The sequence below is a fragment of the Sebastes fasciatus genome, chromosome 17 (assembly GCF_043250625.1).
Source record: "Sebastes fasciatus isolate fSebFas1 chromosome 17, fSebFas1.pri, whole genome shotgun sequence".
Taxonomy (NCBI): Eukaryota; Metazoa; Chordata; class Actinopteri; order Perciformes; family Sebastidae; genus Sebastes; species Sebastes fasciatus.
In genome coordinates this window covers 29,801,038-29,820,893 of record NC_133811.1, presented here as the reverse complement: position 1 = coordinate 29,820,893, position 19,856 = coordinate 29,801,038, and the positions used below count along the sequence as shown (strand labels likewise).

Here is a 19,856-nt window from a genome sequence, read left to right as displayed (position 1 = left end):
GATGTACTTAACTATGATAACGTTAACGCCATGTTTAAAACAGTTGGCCCTGTCTGTAACATTACAATAGTAGTGATAACAACTGATAACGGTGTTAACGTTTGTGTCCCGTTCGTGTACACGTAGACTTGTTTTAACTTAAGTACGTAAATGAACTTACATAACGTACAGTATGTCACATACTGTACTTTAATTACATAACATACTTCATTTACATGATGTACATAACATACTTAACTGTGTTAACGTTATGTCCTCATATAGTGATTTCATTTAAAGGAGCAGTGTGTATGATTTAAGGGGATCTATTAGCGTGAATGGAATATTATATTTATTATTTTTTCTTTAGCGTATGATCCCCTGAAACTAAGAATTGTTGTGTTTCTGTTAGCTTAGAATGAGTCCTTCATATCTACATAGGGAGCGGGTCCTCTTCACAGAGTCAGCCATTTTTTCTACAGTAGCCCAGAACAGACAAACCAAACACCGGCTCTAGAGAGAGCTTTTAGCGTTTGTACGTTACCTGAAGGCCACCGTAGTCCTCCGACATGCTTGTAAAGGGAGGAGTGAGCGGAGAGGTATTCAGTTCTCCTCAACCACTAGATGCCACTCACTCCTACACACTGGTCCTTTAAAGGACCCACAGAAAGTTCACCTGCTGTCAATTCCAGTCCAAAAACTTACCAAACTGCTCTGTGGTGTATTCGACTTCAACATCAACCAAACCGAGCCTGTAGTTTGAAATGTATACGTCTTGTCGAAACGGGATGCATTATTGATACGCAGCCAGCAGAGTTGGAATACGAGCAGAGCGGTTGAGGGGGTTGAGTGTTGCGTGGTATATAGTGTAAATATTTTAAAGAGAGCTACTTGTTTCTCTACGTTCCTTGCCTAAATATTTCACATTCGGGGGCCCTGTGCGGGTTGATGCAGTCAAGATTTCAAGACTTTTCCCTCTTTTACTGCTGCAGTCAGAAGAGAAGGGGTGAGCTCATTGATAGAGCCGAGCCGAGGCGAGGCGCTGCTGGTTTCAATCAGGGGAGAGGCAGCGTGTGGGTGACCCGCGAATGCACAAACCAGCACGCGCTACGCATAGACTCGTCAAGTACTGTATCCACCTCCTCTGGGCTTCCTTCCAGCTCTTCGTTTCTCTCTTTTCACTCGTGTTTTTTTTCTCAGTCGGCCTTCCGAGTCCAAACTTCTTCAGCTGTCTGGCTCCAGGCAGAATTACATGTTCACTACACACATAACAGATTGTATCTACTGCACGTTACATACGTCAAACTGTGCACTCTGTACATACATATGTGGTTTTATTACGTGGTACTAATGCATAAATCGGCATCCTGCAATTTTGATATGCGCAAACGCACACTGTAGTCATATTTGCTTCTGCACACAGATTTATACATTATGTGCACGGCATTGGACCCGTGCACCGAGCTCATTCTTCCCTGGACTCACAGGGTCAGGTGTTAGTTGTGATACCTGCAGTTGAAGCTTGGCGAGGGAGCCGTCCGTGATTACCTCTGTGCTCCTGCTACTGCTCAGCCACTTTTTACTCTCGCTCTCTCTCTCTCTCTTTTTTTAATGCAGTTCATTCCCACACACAGGTACAGATACACAGTCACACAAACACACACTCACAGGTGAGCACAGACACTCGCACGACTTACATAAGCAGATACAGTGCATGCACGCAGACACACAACTCTATAGAGACAAACACATGCGTGCACACACGCAGAAAACATCCAATTTGTGTCGAGGGCTCCGTCTCATTTCTCTCAGTGATGCAACTGCGAGCTATTGGACACGTCCAAAAAAAACTCAATAAACCCCCCATCTCGCTCTATGTGTGTGTGTGTGTGTGTGTGTGTGTGTGTGTGTGTGTGTGTGTGTGTGTGTGTGTGTGTGTGTGAGTTGTGTGTTTATTTGTGCATGTGTGTAATAATAATGGGCCGGATCGAGCAGTCTTTAATCCTGCAGACCAGTTTGTGTCTTTCAATTAGCCAGCAGGGCTTGTTCAGGGCCAGCCGGGGTCACAGTGCTATCACTATCTGCTGCTAATCCACTACGGACTGATCAATGCAGAGAGAGGTTGGAGGGGTGGAAGGTCAGGAAGGGGGGGAGAGAAGGAGGAATGTAAGGTCACATGTTTGTGGGAGACAGAGAGGAAAGGTTGGATGCATTAAGACATTTTGGCCGGTAAGAGACAGGAGACAGGAAGCAGGAGATGAAGGCGTGATCGACGAGAGAGAGAATCCAAAGCCTGGTTCCAGACCTCTAAAGTCTCCAGTTTGTTCAGTGATTTGTAAAGGTCTGGTGTCATGCCCACTGATTGGAGGAACAGTTGTCCAATTAACACGTAATAGGTGGGATGTGTATCTGTTACGGCTAAAATATGAATTAAATAAAACGGTTGTGTTTTGTTTTGTAAGTTAGTTAGTGACGTTTATCCCGTGTTGTTTATTGACGCTTGTGACGTTTTTTCCGTAGCTTTTTCCGTACGTGTTTTACTTAGTTTACTTTCTTATTTTAAGCCCAACCATGACGTTTTTCCTGCAGACGTCTGGCGTACAAATGACACACGAAAAGGCTAAAATGCGTACTTATGACAAGCGGATTGTCTGTGTAATGTCGTGGTGGCCTTCCCGTGATCCCGGGACTGATACTGTAGCCTATAAGCCTTTCACACAGCAATGCAAATACATGATATAAGCATGAAGTGAATCTGGGGAGGGGGGGGTGAGGGGTGCATTACTGCTGTCTTGATGTTTGCTTTTCATTTTCGTGCTCCTGATCATATTCATGAACAGGGCACGAGGAGAGGAGAGGAGAGAGGGAGAGGTGGGAGCAAAAAGAGCAGTGGCTTTAGAGAGCGGCGTTAATCCTCCACACTGGGTTTGCTGTTTCCCTCCCTCCCTGGCACCCCCATCCTCCCTCTTCTGCTCTTTTTTTAACTGTTTTGAAAGGATGGAAGTGATCCATCTGAAATGAGCAAAGGCACGCAAGCACATATTCATTCCCTTCTCTCTCTTTCTCTCCCCCCCTCCTCGTTCTCTCTACTCTCTTGGGCCCCTTTAACACCACAATCCCCTCCTCTCTCTCCCCCCTTGCCTTTCACTCTCCTCTCTCCTCTTCCATGGTCCAGATCTGCTTGGAAATGAGTCACCCGACCACAAACTGCCCCATTTAAGAGGGAGGGAGGGAGAGAGGAGGGAGGGAGTGGTGGTGAAGAGAGGGGAGGGGGTGGGTGACTTAGAGAGGGAGATGGATTGAGTGAGAGTGGGCGAGAGGGATGGAGACAGAGAGGGAGGCTGATGGCGTTTTTTTCACTCAGCTGGTTCTGTTGATCAGTATCAACAGCCGAGGTCTGGATCCAATCAGCTGCCTGCATTCAGCCGAGCAGAGTAAGACTAAAAATATATTTGACAGTGCACAACACTGGCACACACACACACACACACACACACACACACACACACACACACACATAAGCATACAGTAACCAAACGGCACACACGGTCACACATGCACAGCAGAAATGCAAATTCAGTGCATAATGCAGCACAGGCTGGGTGTAGAAGCAAGAACAGTATCAGGGTTTTGGATTATGATACATGAGCGTGTCATTGCTCATACGTGTGTGTGTGTGTGTGTGTGTGTGTGTGTGTGTGTCCATGCATATTAGCTAGAATGTGCACAGAATTAATGAAGCCACAGACATGTAGGTGTGAGACATCACACTAATTACGCCAGAAGTGATGTAGCCTCGCCATCAATAATGTTCATTAAACTACTGAACCCTCTCAAGTTGACGGCTCCGTGCATGAGTGTGTGTGTGTGTGTGTGAAAGCGACTTGTTCACACAAGCAGTGAGTAAGCACCGCAGTCGGATGATGGATCGCCACCGATTTGCATTAAATGCTTCTTTATGTGGACACGGCTGGCTGACGCAGGCTATTTTTTATCATCTCCGCCGGTTCAAAGTTTCCAGCGAGCGCTGAGGATTAAAAAAAACAAAACATCATCTGAGTCATAACTTGGCTTGGCATAATTTAAATAATCATTCACAGCTCAAGTGTGTGTGTGGGGGGGGGGGGGGGGGGGGTTGTTTAAGTCAACGAGGTAATTTGATTCTTTCCAAATCGCTCTGAGATCAATTCGCACCACAACATGGGTGGAACATTTTATTAAAACAGAGAGATGTTTACTCTTTCAGTCCAGCTGGTTTGGCTGCGTAGGTGAAGACAGAGCCATTAAAATCACAACCAAAACCCTTCAAAATAAGAGTCTGGGTCCAAGAGCCTTGTGGTGCAGCTTGTTAAGTGTGTTCCAACTGTAAAACTTCAAGGTTGTGGCGTATTTATACACTGATGTTGACTCTTTTTTTTCACCTCTTTCACAGAGAAGTCATAAACACAGGAGAGCAAACTATTTAGATCAGACTCAGAAAATGGATCACCAGAATTTTCTTTTTCTCACTAGAATCTCATGGTTTCTGTGGTGTACGCCCTGATATTAGCTGTCTCAGGCTAATGTGTTGCTACTACTGCATTCACTACAGTTGGGCTATCTATTGTGTATTTTACTCTTTAACTTTAACTCTCATGGACTCTATGTGCATGGTTATTAGATGAATTACTACTTTTTATGGGGACTTAATGTTGATCTTTCGCAGATGTTACTCTATTTTATCCTGGCGCGAGGGGTGAAGTTAATTTTTCTAAATTTATTTTCCTTGCTACAGTATTAATTCATTTTTACATAACATTTGGTTTTACTCATATTAGTGCCCACCACAAATGTCCCCCAGACCCTTCACTTAATCCTCCATGCCAGCAAAGGACACACACTGGAGAAAATATACTGTAATTTTTTCACACAGCAATGCAGATAATACCAAACATACAACAGACACATCAACAACTCTCATGAAGTGAATCTTAGGTGGGGGGCCAAAGTGTGGCACACCACACATGGTAACATTTTATTATAACAGTGGGATGTTTTAGTCCAGCTGGTTTGGCTGCGTATGTGAAGACAGTGTTATTAGAGCTCCAACCAAAACCCCCTTTAAAAACAAGAGTGTTTGTCCAAGAGCCATGAGGTGCAGCTTGTTAAGGGTGTAAGACTTTACCCCACAACTTCAATGTTGTGGCGTGTTTATACACCGATGTTGACGCCGGACACCGAGCAGCTTCTCAACTCTGGAAAGCTGAGCATTAACAAATTGAACCCATGGGAAACTGCAGCCTGGACTCAGATGTTTCTTCATGTGTCCTCACAGAGAGGGTGGGGGAATTATGGCAAGAAACACAAACGTTACTGGAACTTGAATCACTGCTTTTCCAGTAATTCTCTAACCTGGCAGCGTGTCTGCTTCCCAAAACTGTCCAGTAAACAAGTTTGTTGAGAGTCTTGTAACTCTATGTTTACAGGCTGTGGTCTTCTCGTCACCAGGCGGTAAGAAAATATATTTAACTTGCGAAATAAAAAGAAAAAGGAGGTGTGATTGCATCCTTAGGCAGAGATGTGGAATCAAACCTCCTGTCTTTTATATTACGGGTTTGTTTCTGTAATCACAGGCCACCCTGCCGGCCCAGCGGGTAGCATGTGCTCATTTTGCAAGTAGCAATCTGGGTTTGATTAAATCAGACTTACCAAAATGCTTGCACCCCTTGACTGCAGCCTTCTACCTGCAACAGGATTTAAAGGCTAATTGTAGAACTGTGCCTCGCAGACAGTTACGGCCAGCATGACAGCACTACAAGACATCCTGTGATCCGGAAGGCTCTCGACTCTTTTAAGGTCACAGCGCTGATCTTAACACGGGACGCACATTTTCAAGGCGTATCTAATTATCCAGCGCCTGAGGGTGTCACACAGCTCTGTATAATCATGCAGGGAAAGGTAGAAAAATCTTAAGATCTGCTGGCTGAGAAGACATTTCCATTACTCCTTGGGATGGCATGGGATACGTGTGTGGGCTGAGGTTTCTTTTTTATTTTTTTTTACTGTGGCACTTTTGACGGATAAAAAAGATGCATCTGTAACAGAACATTTTGATTGAAATAAAAGCATTGTGTCCTGGTGAACCCCCATGAACTTCATAATAGTTTAAAATGCTCAAAGGTCTTAAAACCCGTTAAAAACGAACAACTGCAATGCAAGAAAGAAAATTTATATTAAATAAGATTTATATTAAAGTGTAGCCTTGTATGATAATAAAAGGACAGAAATACAATAGAGCTGCTGGGTTCAGATACCTTAAACAAACAATGGATATAATCTGAGCCAATTGAAAAGCTTGAACTGACCTTGAATATGTCTGAGATTGAACAAATCCTTCAAATATAGTTGAGGATGCTCCCCTTTGCAGCACTCGGCCCAGTCAGAGTCAAATATCAGTCATCAGTCGCCGCACAGCTAAAGATAACTAAGTTAGTGTTTGTCACATAACTTCTTTACTTAAGTTACCGAACTTCTGGTATTATTTTAAGCCAAACCACGATCTTTTCTTAAACCTAACTAAGTAGTTTTGTTAAAGAGTCGGGCGCTAAAACGCAGCGTTTCAGACAGAGTGAATACAGGTCTATTCAGACAGACAGTATGAGAAACCCGATATCACGCTGAAGTGTGAAAATAGACCCACCGTGAACGTGCAGCACCAGCTGGGGGGGAAAAAACAACACTTGGGTTCAGGCAAGAAAACTACTAAGTAACTACTAAGTCCATAAACTACTAAGAAAACGTCACGGTTGGGCTTAAAATAAGCATGTAAACTAAGTAAAACTAACTCGCAAAACAAAACACCTCTCCTGCTTGAAAGTCTTGTTTGGTGGACCCCTCCACCTCCACACCCACCCACCATAAGTGGTCTTTCTCACTTTACATACTACGTAACTAGCTCTGAAGTTAGACTTCTGTCACTACACAACATATGACAAATGTCACATGACAACCGTCAACTATAAAACACACGAGGCTCGTTTCGAGATGAGCTGCGCCTCGCTTGGAAAGTAGACGAGTTCAAGTCCGACTCAAATCTAACCGGCATGCATTGTGTTGCGATCGCAGGTGATCGATTCCGTGTAGTCTCTTGCTTATCTCCAACGAGCCTTGCACCTTCGTGCAGGTGTAATATTCACGTCTCGTTGACACAAAACCGGACACGGACGCGCTTTCCTCCTCCGGTGGACAGGCAAGTCTTTAACGCGCTTTGCCGTGAGACTGGACTGTGGTTTCATTTTGTACACTGTAACGTTACACCGCAGCTGGTTAATATTGGGCTCTGAACTCATTTGCCCTGTGTAAGTGGATGTACATGCACTCAAAATCAATATCCAGGCCTGTTGCTTCCATTTTGATGCTTTGCAGTGTGTTTTTATGGCTGCGTTTTACAACCATACAGTTAATCTGCGCTCAGTAAAACTCCTGGCTGGGGTTCATTCCCTCCGAGGCCTTAACATTCCTGTGGTGTTGTGTCAGATTTGTAGAGTGTGTTTGTAAGAAAATGAGACCAGCACATTCAGGTGGTGTGCTAACACACATATTCACTGTCAAAAGCGTGTCAAAAGTCAGTTAAGTTGCTTTTCTTTATATTCAGACTCTCTGGTGTGCTTTGTGCGTACATGAGCGCACGGCTTAATCAAATGTACAGTATGTGTACAGGCTGTAATTTAGGCTGAGGGGAGTTACTGAGGTGAATGGAGCCAGGAGTGGGGGAAATTATCTGTGGAGTGTGTGTGTGTGGGTTTTAGTGTGTAAGTGAGTCATTTATTGCGCGTTTGTATGAGCAACTGTGTGTGTGTGTGTGTGTGTGTGTGTGTGTGTGTGTGTGTGTGTGTGTGTGTGTGTGTGTGTGTGTGTGTGTGTGTGTGTGTGTGTGTGTGTGTGTGTGTGTGCAGCAGCTGGATGCTAAATGAGCGTAGAGCTGGAAGAGGAAGGTCGGAAGGCACTTGGGAAACCTCCTGAAGTTCATAACCCCTGCAGGGTGCCACAGAGTGGGGAGAACTTAATTAGACTGAGTGTGTGTGTGTGTGTGTGTGTGTGTGTGTGTGTGTCTCTGTGTATTGCGTTGATGTGTGTGTGTTCTCATGCATGTAGAAGTAACTCCCACGTGTGCCTTTTTGTAAGTTTGAATTTGTGTTTTCTGCAGGAAAAAAAAGCAACTCAGACGAGCTTTCAAGGTGAAAAGGGGTAATGAGCTTGAAAGAGATGAATCCACCCATTTATCTCCATTTCCATCCATCTATCTATCCATCCATTCCTTTATCCACACCCACTGCATCCACCCTCCCTCCCTCCCTCTCTCTCTCTATCTCCTTCCCGTCTGTCTATGCTCTTTAGTTTTCATCCCATCTGCTTGCTCTTTGTCAGAAAGCATCCATTTAAAATCCCGCGAGTCTCCGAGGAGAGAGCACAGCGCGGCTAAATGGGCCAAGAAAAATGCCAAAAACATTCTGACTTCTTTCCCCTCCCTCCCTCCCTTTCTCTGTGTCTTTTTGTGTGGTTTACACTTTAGTTCTGTCTTCTTTTTTCTTCTTTTTTTTATACCACCCTCTGATTATTTCCTCGCTGATGAAAAGCGAGAGAGGAGAGAGAGCCAGAGATGAAAAGCACCGGCTAGAATCCGTGATGCAGAGACGGAATTGAAGATGATTTCAGCAGGAAATTTCCTCCGTCGCTGCGGCATCGAGGGGTTGCATGAGGAAATGATTGAGATCGTCATGGAAACACCGGTGGTTGGATGCAGGAAGGGGGGGGGGGTCTGTGTAAGATTTTGGTTGTGGGGCAGATGATGTGTGTGTGTGTGTGTGTGTGTGTGTGTGTGTGTGTGTGTGTGTGTGTGTGTGTGGGGGGGGAAAGCAGGGATAATCAGGGCTAATTGAATAGACAGTGTGGGCCTTGGTGTATGTGTGTGTCTGCATGAGTGCAAGTTTGTCTGTGTCATCAAGGGTAATTATCCTGTGTGTGTGTGTGTGTGTGTGTGTGTGTGTGTGATGTACAGCCGCTGTGGCTGGGTTAGAGATGTGACACAGATACACACTGAAGGCTTTTAGCGTCTAGTGGCTAATAGATGTCTTTGAGGTTTGTGTGTGCGTGCGTGCATGTGCGTGCATGTAATACTGCTTATCTCTGTAAGTGTGTGAATGGAGAGCAATTTAGAGCATTAATCATTTATACAGTATGTGTGTGTGTGTGTGTGGAAAGAGTGTGTGACTGATTATGTTTGGATGCCTGTGTGTGTGTGTGTGTGTGTGTGTGTGTGTGTGTGTCTGCAGAGGTTTCTGTGTGTTGCTATCGAAAGAAGATATAAAGAGAACCTGAATGTTTTTCATTATAGTGAAACAATTAGTGCACAAATTGTGGCATAAAACTAACTGAAAACCCCGTTAATGTTAACATCATTACTTGCTTAATGTGATATATTTCCCATTAAAACTGTATTCTAAACTGTAAACCAATAACAAACAGTCAGGTACATTTTGTGTCTTGTTTGCAAAAAACAAGTAATGCTGTTAAATGAATGTGAAGTCAGCGTAACTAGATTGTTACTAGATCGCCTACTTCAGTGGTTCCCAACCTGGGGTCTGCCCCCCCTCAGGGGGACGCCAAAGATCACAGGGGGAGGGCCAGAACTTGTCTACTCAGAGGTTGTCAAAATTAGATGTGCACATGTAAATCTAAAATCATAACTAGAATGGCAGTCGGAGAGCGCAGACCTCCGCCCCCCCTCTCCGTGCAACACGTCATCCACGTGTATTTTTGTTTACATTCAGATCAGCTGTACGTAGCGGAGCATCGTAAAACACGTCATTCAAACTGGACAGAAACAAAATAAAACTCACCTAAACCGTCGTCGTTACTCTTTCCAACAATCACCAAGTGTGCTTTGGTTGAACTCAACTGTAATTTCATAGAGTTTAATGTGAAAAAACGCTGATTCTACAGTCGTTCTCCACCCTCCGCTCTCTCTCTGAAGGAAAGAGGCGGGGTCATGCGTCATCAACGTGTCATCAGTTACACTGTGCAGGTGTTATACCCAGAGGTCTTAATGTTCTGGCTGATCGGAATTCTTAAAAGAATTCCTGAATCTGGATCATGATCCGGATCGCCACCAAAATGTAATGGATTGTTCATTGTGCCACACCCCACCCCTCCAGAAAATTTCATTTAGATCTATTGCAAACTTTTGGAGTAATCCTGCTAACAGACAAACAAACCAACAAACCAACAAACCAACACTGGTGAAAACATAACCTCCTAGGCCTTCGGCCTTGGCGGATGTAATAACACACTTACTGGATAATTAATACAAATGTATGTATTAGGGCTGTCGAAGTTAACGCAATAATAAACTTTCTTTAACCAATAAATGCAACTTGCAGTTTTGAAGATACTGGTATCATATGAAACTAGGAAAGGAATCCATCGGCACCAACCATGTCATACCAGCTTATCGCCAAGGAGGTTAAATAACGCTACGAAGTTGCACTAAATCTTGGCGAGGAAAAACTGGCATGGTCATTTTCAAAGGGGTCCGTTGACCTCTGACCTCCAGATATGTGAATGAAAATGAGTCCCACTTTATGATCATCACATGCAGTTTGGGGAAAGTCATAGTCAAGTCAGCACACTGACACACTGACAGCTGTTGTTGCCTGTTGGGCTGCAGTTTGCCATGTTATGATTTGAGCTGAAAAGGCTTTTGAAGCAGTTATTACAAATATATATATATATATGTATATATATATACTTTTCATGTGAAAGCTTATATTAAAGTTTGTTTCATAAATTTAATTTGTTTTCATTCAAAGACAGTGTAATGAAATGCTGACTGAATTTAAAATGGCTCAGTTGTTTTTCTTTGTTTCCCTGGAACAGAAGAGGAATAAATATCAGCAAAAACATTGGTATTGGTATCGGATCAGAATTTTGCAATCGCTGCATCCTTAGAAAACATTTAGCCGGGTCCCTTTAAAGGCCTGGTCACACCAGAAAACAAGGCACAGCAAACTTAATCTGTATTGTAAGCCGTTGGGGTCGTTGTTGTGTATTTTAAGAACTATGTTTGATGTTGTGTGAGCGTGTGAAGTGCGTACAAGCATGTACACGTATATATCAAAGGGTGTGTCCAGCAAAATGTGCAGGTAAACAGCAGGAGGGAAAAATAATCAGTGCTGTTATTATGTTTAGTCTTACCGAACCTGTACAGTTCTTTGTCTCATTACTGTGCAATTACACTGAAGGGAAATGTACAGTACAAGCAGCCCTGTTTACCTGTTTAAAGTCCTCCCTCCACCTAAAAGGGCTTTTAGCCTACCTACTCACTGAGCTTCACATATAGTGTATGGTATATAAATGCCTTTAATGGCCTATGTACTTTGCCATAGCCTGATTTATAAGAACACATCGTGTTCCTGGAATATGGCACTGCATGTGTGCTTAGTCATTCATGAATAAATGCTAATCTGGTTCAGTCCGATTGCTGCATAAGTAGCACCCTGTGCTCCGTGCTACACAGGGACCTTTTTCTGTGCACTCTCATCAAAAAAAATCGTAACCCATTATCGTCTTTATTGACGCACGTCTTCAGTCTGACCTCATGTCTTTCTTTCATCATGCCGTGTTCACAGGTTTTATTTCTTAAAATCAATCCCAAGATCCTTAAGAAATGTACCTCGTCGAAGTCGGCGGTGAAATGTTGAGCTTGCTTTAAGGGGTCAGTTTACCCCTTAAATCCTCGTCCCACTGTACGTCTGGGATTTCCAGTCTGCGTTGCCTCCGGGGCGCATTAACCCACCGTGATAACATTTGGCCTCGGCCTCAACTCCTGCACCTCTGCTTACGTCTGCTAGGATTATGAGCCTTTGCCTCCCAGACACACTGCTTATACTTGGGGAGGGTAAATCTTGACTTGATGCTCTTTACTGTAGTTTTTATGTCTCCGCGCCGGAGACGGCCATCGCCAGAGACATTATGTTTTCAAGTTGTCCGTCCGTCCCATTCCAGCGATATCTCAGGAACGCCTTGAGGGAATTTCTTGTACTCGAGGATGAACTGATTAGATTTTGGTGGTCATAGTGTTGGTGACATGACATGTAAGATTAGGTGAGGTGTGTTTGTAACGAGGATGACAAAGAAAAGAGGGAAAGAGGTAAGGAGATTAATAATTAATAATAATGATGAAAATGGGGGATGTGGGTCATTTTAGCCTTGTGGGGTTGTTATTGGCGATGTAATACCCCTGACCAGCATGCCCCGGGGGGGTCAATCCACTGTTCGCCAAAGAATTTGTTTTGCTAAGAAGTGAAAGCTAATTGTTCGTTCCATTGCAAAGTCGGCGCCCAGCAGCAGAACTACGCTTCCACCATTTTGGACTGAAAGCGACAACCGGACGCCAGAAAAACACCCGCCTACAAAGTGTCGTACAAAAGTAAAACTAAATTATGTCTATTCCATTGTCATAATTTTAATGTCTCTACCGAAATGGCCTGTGTTGAACAATACAAATATTATGAATATGCATACTATTTAATTATTTATTTATTAAACTCTTTCTGCCCGGCTGCTTCCCAGAGGAGCATAAAGTGAACGATGGACATAAATAGAAGTAAGAACAATTCAGCACACAGATCTTGAGAGCAATCTCAAACTTTTTCATGTCAAGGACCTCCAAAACGGATGTCCAATTTAATTCTGTTGATGTCATGCTACTGGCCGATAGCCGGTTGTTTGGGAACAGAGACGTTAATACATCCACCACGGTGCAGGCTTACAGCATACAGCTCATGGGTGTATTATAAGATAAAAAAGTGATGAATTACAGCCAATATATCCAATTATTACAGCCGCATACAGCTAGCAGGAATCGGATATGTCATATGAGCGTGCAGGGCGGTGCCGTCCCGTGGGTCTGATGCAAGTTCATTATGCCGAGGAAAATAACTCTGGATTCTGCTGTTAGTGAATTTTACAACTTTTAGGACATAACGATTTAAATGAGGAATATTTAAGTGTTCATACTGCGAAGTTCTCAGTTTCAGTCCATAATGGCGAAAGCGCTTCCGCAGCGCCATCCAGCTGCCATTGTGAAAAAAGCACTGGAGTTTCGCCTTTTTACTTCTGTACTCTTTGACTTCGGCCCCATGCCCGTAGGAGGAAGCCAGTCCAATGATGGTTGGTGGAGGTTTTGTTTTTTAAAATATATTTTTTTCCTCCAGCTTTTAGTGTAGTTTGTTTTATGGCTCCGTATCACAAGACGTAACTCAAACACCATTTGAAACTCATGTAGATTATTTATATCCCCATAGAGATTTTAGTCAGTGTGTATACACAGAAGGTTCAGATGCAGAGTTCTTCTGGAAGCAAAGATCAACCAAAGGTTGAATGTGTTTAAAGCACAGAGAAGCAGCAAAACAACAAATGGCAACCAATTTTTCATCAATTTGCATAAAAGCTGAGGAGATCCTCCGTCTGTGCCTGTGGCACTGGTTTGAATTTGGAAAGAGATAGAGATGACACAACTCGCGAGTGTAGAGAAGCCTGCACTCCAAAACAGAGAAAAAGGTCTTTTAACGCTGATGACAGGCTCTTCTTTCTGCTGCTTGTTTGCCATGGAAAAAAAACAAGCTACTGAATTTCTGAGTGCATCTTCTCTCTGTCTATTCACCGTTCATGGCATTCTTGAAGGACAGCAGGCTAGATATTACTTGAATTGCAAGAATGGCTAGTTTGAAACAATGAAGAAATGATTTATAATATTGCTTGATTTCATTCACCACACTGTATCCACAGCAGTATCTTTTATACCATGCTCCTGTGTGACCCTACAAAGTAAAACTGGTAACTGTGGCTCTTCACACTTTTGTTGAACTCAACCATTTACATTATTTGTGCCTCAGGAAAAAAAGGTTTATATAGCCAAGATTCCAGGTTGAAGGTTGTCCTAATTATACGGGAGATACTTTTTAATCATTGCGCATCATCTGTGGTGAACCTGCGAGTATTCATCCAGAACACGCTCTGCTAATAGTCCTGCTGACCTTTGTCTTATAACTTCAACAATGATCTGCATTTTGAGGAACCTGGTCAACTCTGTGTAGGAGGGGGTTGCTTGAATTCCCGAGAAGCACGTCGCTCTCCGGGTCAAACGGCAACTGAACAACATTTAAATTTTCATATTTTCCGTGCAATGCATAGCAATAACGGAATTATCCCGGCAACTTTATGAGCCCGACGGGGGATCCGCGAGCTCGCTGTTCAATAAAAAGACATTTTCATACCTTGTATTATAACATCCCATACAATGAGGCATCTTTTATTTAGCACAGAAAGTCGACTCCTCTGTGGTCTTTGAGAAGGAGAGATGTCTCATCCGTTTGTATTTAGTCTTCAAGTATACGGTGTTAAGAGTATATATTCATGGGTACATTTTTACATGTCTCGTCCTTGACCAAAAGCTGCGTTTAATGAGAATTCCCACTGCAGAGCTTTTAGAGTCGCTGCCTCTGGCTTATTATCACGTTGAAGCAGCTCTCTGTGTTTCTCAGGATGGATTTCAGTTGAAAGAGGAAGGAGAGAGGTGGCGAAGGAGATCAACAAGAGATTATTTAGATTTCACTATTTTCATACCCCTTTGACTATTCTCTCTCTCTGTTTGTCTCCATCTCTCCACCGCTCTAACTCTTTCCACCTTGCCTCCCCAAATCTTCTCATTTAGATTATCCCTACCGCAGTGAATGTAACTGAGTAGTAATGGATAGTTTTCATGGGCCTCTCTCTCTCTCCCCCCTAATCTCCTCCATGTACATGACACTAATACAGAGACTGATATAAGCTCCCCTGCCTCTCTCTTTGACATTTATCACTGTGCTTCTTAATGCAGGCAGGCTGCTGCTGTTGATGAGAAATAAGGATGACAAGCATGGCCTATTTTCTTCCTGCTAACGATAGTCTCTCTGCTTTTTTTTCCGCTTTTTTTCCCACTTTTTTTTCTCTCCCCGCCGGAAAATATGTTCACAGAACAGTGTTTACTAAAGCGCCTCATTGGGCGGTTGACAAGGATTTGACGCTGACGTTGATCATGCTTCTGGCACATTTTTGTCAGAGCTAATCCATGATCCATTACTGTTTTAGATTGTAATAAGTGATGTCGGAGAACGCCTGCAGACACCTCGCATCTGATAAAAGCTGTTTTCTACCGCACGTATAGACACGTGTTTTTAACCATTTTCTAAAGCAATTAAACAGCATATGGTGTCATGACGAGCTCATGTGTCATCACATACTCCCACATGGGGACCTGTTTACCACGCTCTACCCAATGAGCCCATTTGATAGGACAGTAACAACAAAATTTAATGTGTGTGAAAGTTATACCTGATGTTATATTAAAAACATCTCCTATAGAAACTGTCCTGTAAAGAAATAGTCAGATCTTATTTGTAATAGGGCTCTCAAAGTTAGCGCAAAAACGAAAATTTGTTTTAACGCCACTAATTTCTTTAACGCGTTAACGCAACTAGCGATTTTTAGGCTGCTCAGTTTTGAAGTTAGAGCGAAGATACTGGTATCATATGAATCATAAAAATCGAAAGAATCCATCTGTACCAACCATGCCATACTAGCTTTTCTCCAAGGAGGTTAAATAACACTAAAAAGTTGCACTAAATGTTGGAGAGGAAAAACTGTCATGGCCATTTTCAAAGGGGTCCCTCGACCTCTGACCTCCAGATGTGTGAATGTAACACACACTGACACACTGACAGCTGTTGTTGCCTGTTGGGCTGCAGTTTGCCATGTTATGATTGGAGCATATTGTTTTATGCTAAATGCAGTACCTGTGAGGGTTTCTGGATCAATATCTGTCATTGTTTTGTGTTGTTAATTGATTTCCAATAATAAATATATACATACATTTGCATAAAGCAGCATATTTGTCCTCTCCCATGTTGATAAGAGTTTTAAATACTTGACAAATCTCACTTTAAGGTACATTTTGAACTGATAAAAAATGTGTGATGTTGTGATTACATATTTTAATCGATTAACAGCCCTATTTCTTACACCCGTAGTCTCCAACATGGTGTAAACAACCTGTGCGGCGAGACTGATCGCCATCATGATAATGGAGGACAAATCTTTGCTCCCAATCTTCTTGTACTTTGCATTTGATTTATTATGGTGGCAGGTCATTATACAATCAGCTGCTGGGACTTTTCTTGAGGGAACTAGAGCTTAAACCCACCCTTAATACCAACTGTGCCTTGGTTAAAGTAGTTTTAAACCTTGTTTTAAACCCACATAACCAATTCATTAACTGATTCAATAGCAACAAATGCAACAAACCATTATGACCTTCCATGTATCTTTCATTTTTGCTATTGTGATCTTTTGCTGATTAGCTGCACAACAACAGGACGGAGTACATGCTTCAAGGTTTCTGTGTTCGCCGCACCATTTTCTCTTTAGTTTTTATGCTAAGTGCAGTACCTGTGAGGGTTTCTGGACAATGTTTGTCATTGTTTTGTGTTAATTGAATTCCATTAATAAATATATACGTAGATTAAAGCAGTATATTTAACCCGACCCTATCAGTGGACAGGTAGCAGCTAACTAGTTCCCTTACATTACTGCGTAGAGATCATCCCTCAGCTTTGGACTTTGAGATTGGAGAGAAATCTGCGTGTGACCCGTGATCTATTGACAAATGAACATGCCAGCTCTAATGGGCCTTTGTAGGAGTGTTGTTCTTTAAAGCCTATACACAATGATAGATTTGTAAGCACTTGATTAACAGAAGAACGGCAGCCACCAGAGAGCCACCACAATAGGCCATTATTAAACTGCCTCTCACTCAGGCTTTCTGACAAATACCACTAATGCCTAAAATATAAATGGCACAATAAATATAAATAACATTTTGGCTCACACATTGTGTTTCCTTGCCAGTCTGTAAGTTTTGCAGAGAGAGAGAAAACTAGGACAGGCAAAGTTGGATTCATCATCCTTAATGCCTTCTGTCACTTCAATTGGATATCACCAGACACCGTCCCCGAATTTAGACATCATATCCTGTCCCAAGAGCCCGGCCTCGTCCGCCCAACCCGTCTGTCTCACCCTGGCATAACCCTCCTGCATCCCCCATGTGAGACCAGACCAAGGCTGCGTTTGAAATCAAACTGAGACCTCTCTCCGCTCTCCACCAAAACACCTCCTCCCTACTTTTCCCACTCAGTTCCTCTCCTCTTTCATGCCCTCTCTTTCTTCTCCTACACCCTCAGAATGAACAATTTGTGCGAATCAAAGGCTTTCAATCCAAGCTCACTTATATGTGACATCCCCCCACTGGTTTTGTTAACATAACTCACACTCGCCGGCACCGTGCAGATTATTATTTGATGTCCAAGTGCGATTTCATTGAAAGAAAAAAAAATGTCATTCTCTCACTGGTGCTGCCCTGGCACGTAACCCCACACAGTGCTCATTTCAGCCAAGCTCAGATTGTTTGATTGGCATTCACCACTGTGTTTGCCAGTAGTGCTGGCAGAACCTCGCTGTTATTTGCATAAAACAGGAAGGGCTTCAAATTTCCCTGCTGTTCTGTGTTCAGCTGCCCTTGCTGCACCCCAAAGAAAAATCAGCATGCGATTCACAGAAAAAAAAAAGAAAATCGCTCTGCTCTATAGGCTCGATGCTTCTCCTCGCCTGGTTTTACACTTTCTTTTCTCCTCTTTTTTAGCCCAGCGTGAATCCACTCGTACAAATCCTACACCATCTGAGCCAGACTCTCTTTTCTCTCTCATATTCCTGCAGAGAATCCTCTTATAAATGTCCCGGCATGAGTCTTGCTCCGCAGTGTGAACCTTTTACCTTTGTGCGTTGCCGATCAGTGAGATCTGGACTCGGTCCTGGGTTGACAGCGGGCGATCACTCTGCCCTGTGGTTTGACTAGCTGACCGATAAGAGAGGCATGGGGAGGAAGCAGAGGATGAGAGGGAAGAAAAGGGGATGAGGAGTGGGTATAATTAGGAGGCTGGGAAAGAAACAGAGGGCAAAAAAACGGGAGGGCTCGAGGGACGTCGAACATTGTGGCACTTTCCAAATGCAACTGTGTGCTCTTTTCCACTGAACCCTCTTCAAATAACCCCTCTGCCTGTCTGTCCCATAGACATACACTATGCATATACTAGATGCCGCATTGGACAGCCCATTGCAGCGATACGTCAACGTGGGCGCCATACTGGACAGGGCAAGACTGTACTTGTAACTCTATATAAGTGAACGAGGGAGCTGCCATTTCTCTGGATAAAAAGCACTACAACGTCTACATCTCTCAACTGATTTCAATGAGTCGTTTTATATTAAAGGGTTTATGAAAATAAAGTTTTGTCTCCAGTTACTTAGAATCTGGATAGTTAAGTTATAATCACTGCTAGACGCTCAGGAGACGAGTGTGCACCGTCGGCTGACATGAACTGAATTACTTAAAATAATTATCATAAGGAATTGATAAAACTCACGTTTGTCAAGTATGGCTTTGGTTTATTTACCTTGTTTAAGGTTAATACTTTTAGAGAGGTCCCTGTATAATATAATATAATATAATATAATATAATATAATATAATATAATATAATATAATATACTATAGTATAATATAATGTAATATAATATACTATAATATAATGTAATATAATATACTATAATACAATATAATATAATATAATATAATATAATATAGTATAATATAATGTAATATAATATAATATAATATAATATAATATAATATAATATAATATAGTATAATATAATATAATGTAATATAATATAATATAATGTAATGAAATGTCTTCCTCCGTTTTAGCGATCATGCTACCGCTAACACTGCTACTGCAATTATTATTATGTACTTACTAATAGGAGCAATCAGAATAACAGGTAAATAGTAGAACATAAATAAATAATGGTAACAATAAATATTAGTATAATATTAGTTATGATCTGACCTTATTAAAATAATGGTGATAATACAGTTATTATAAAAAACAAAGTAATCTAATCGCGTAATTATTAACCACGACATGCCATCAGTTTTATTGTTTGTAATATTAGACACATATTGTTTTTAATACGTATCGTACATTTCATGTTTTAAACACGATATCATGTTAGATATGTCAATAAGCTAACATTAGCTTATATCTATTAGATAACAATAACGAACGTTAGCTAGCTCTTATCTGATGTTAGAGAAGCAAACGTTTTGTAAAGATGTAACGTTAACTTGAACAGTTGATAATGTGAAAAAAGCTTAAAGGAAAATGTGATAATGTGATGATAGTAGTTTTTCATAATGACCTAATAATTGCAGCAGTGACGTATTTAACAGTTTTTCACCAAAATCTTTTGGAAAAGAAAAAAAAAATCGTAACGTTGACTTAACGTTACTCCTCGTAGATCATAAACATTTTAATATAATAACGACTCGTTGAAATCAGTTGAGAAATGTAGACGTTAAAGTACTTTTTATCCAGAATAACGTCAGCTCCCCCGTTCACTTGTATGTGTTCACGGGCCAGTCTTGCCCTGTCCAATATGGCGCCCACGTTGACGTACGATCCAGGAGCCAATGCAGCGTCCTCGTATACATGTCTATGGTCTGTCCTGTGTGTCTGTCTCTCTGTCTGTCTGTGTGTCTTTGCTGGGCCGACCTCTAACCCGTGGCAAAGACATGAGGCACAAAGATACCCTCTCATTTTTTGTTTCAATCTTCAACTGAAACAAGAGTGGGGAGGCAAACTTGGCTCACACCAACATGAAGTATAGAGCGAAGGACCGTTAACA

At 42.2% G+C, this 19,856-nt stretch overlaps 1 protein-coding gene across 5 annotated transcripts in view; it reads left to right on the top strand.

Annotated features, from left to right (window-relative positions):
• Window positions 1-19,856, top strand: part of LOC141753855 (poliovirus receptor-like) — a 370,582-nt gene that overhangs the window by 202,871 nt on the left and 147,855 nt on the right. The gene's annotated exons all lie outside the window — the stretch shown is intronic.